We start from the raw sequence: 1,685 nt of genomic DNA, 5'->3' as shown, positions 1-1,685 counted from the left end.
CGCAGCAGATGCAGCACTTCAGGGGTTAAAAGATATACTCTCTTCCCCAGCTATTTTGGCGGCCCCAGCTGAGTTAGAACCTATGTTCCTCTACCTGGCAGCCTCCAACAAAGTCATCAGTCTCGTTATCGTGGTGGAGCAAAAGGAAGAAGGCTATGAATACGGAGTCCAGCGGCTAGTTTACTACATAAGCGAGGTGTTGACGGAATCCAAGCAAAGATACCCTCACTTTGAGAAGCTAGTCTATGGAGTTTTCCTAGGCAGCCGGAAGCTGAGGCACTACTTCCAGGAGCATCCTATGACAGTGGTGAGCAACGCTCCGTTGTCAACCATCATCAACAATTCCGACGCAACATGGCGTGTAGCGAAGTGGGGCATTGAACTTTCTGCCTTTGATATCAACTACCAAGCCAGAACCGCGATCAAATCCCAAGCATTGGCGGACTTTTTCGCTGATTGGACTGAAGTGCCGGAAGGCACACTTGTGCAGGAACCTAAACCTTCGGTCATGTACTTTGACGGATCCAAGCAATATCAAGGCTCGGGGGCTGGAGTCACCCTGAAGTCACCAACCGGAGAAGAACTGCAGTACGTTCTGCAGATTCACTTCGAAGCTATAAATAACATGGTGGAATACGAGGCTCTACTACACGGATTGCGCATCGCTAAGGAAAGCGTGATCAAGCACATCATATGCTGCGGAGACTCCGACCTGGTGGCACAACAAGTAGCTGGAACCTGGAACGCCAGAAACTCCGTTATGGCGGATTACGGAGACGAAGTTGACGAGATCGCCAAATGCTTCCTCGGATATAAAGTCAAGTACGTCAGGAGAGATGATAACACAGTGATACGTCCATTTTGCATCACTATTTTATATCATAATTTGCTGTTATTCATTGATATATTTCATATTTTGAGATGATACTTATGTTATTTCATCTATTTTGCATGTTTCATGATTATTGGAGGATCGCGCACCGGAGTCAGGATTCTGCTAGAAAAAGCACCGTCAGAATGCAATATTTCGGAAGATCAACAGTTGACGGAAATTATATGAAAAATCCTATTCTTCCAGAAGACGAAGGGAGACAGAAGGGGGACCGAGGAGGGCCGCCGTGGGCCCACCTCATAGGCCGGCGCGGGCCAGGCCTTGGCCGCGCCGCCTTGTGAGGAGGGGGCCCACAGCCCCCTCTGGCCTCCTCTCCTTCGCGTACATCTTCGTCCCGAAAACCTAAGCCCCGGAGGATAGTCGCGAAGAGTCACAGCCGCCTCTGCGGGGCGGAGAACACTAGAGAGAAAAGAGCTCTCCGGCAGGCTGAAATCCGCCGGGGAAATTCCCTCCCGGAGGGGGAAATCGACGCCATCGTCATCGTCATCGAGCTGGACATCATCTTCATCATCATCACCATCATCTCCATCATCATCACCGCCATCTCCACCGCTGCACCTCGTCACCGCTGTAACAATTTGGGTTTGATCTTGATTGTTTGATAGGGGAAACTCTCCCGGTGTTGATTTCTACTTGTTATTGATGCTATTGAGTGAAACCGTTGAACCAAGGTTTATGTTCAGATTGTTATTCATCATCACATCACCTCTGATCATGTTCCATATGATGTCTCGTGAGTAGTTCGTTTAGTTCTTGAGGACATGGGTGAAGTCTAAATGTTAGTAGTGAATTA

The sequence above is a fragment of the Lolium rigidum genome, chromosome 2 (genome assembly GCF_022539505.1).
Source record: "Lolium rigidum isolate FL_2022 chromosome 2, APGP_CSIRO_Lrig_0.1, whole genome shotgun sequence".
Lineage (NCBI taxonomy): Eukaryota > Viridiplantae > Streptophyta > Magnoliopsida > Poales > Poaceae > Lolium > Lolium rigidum.
Note: the sequence above shows the minus strand (reverse complement) of the source record.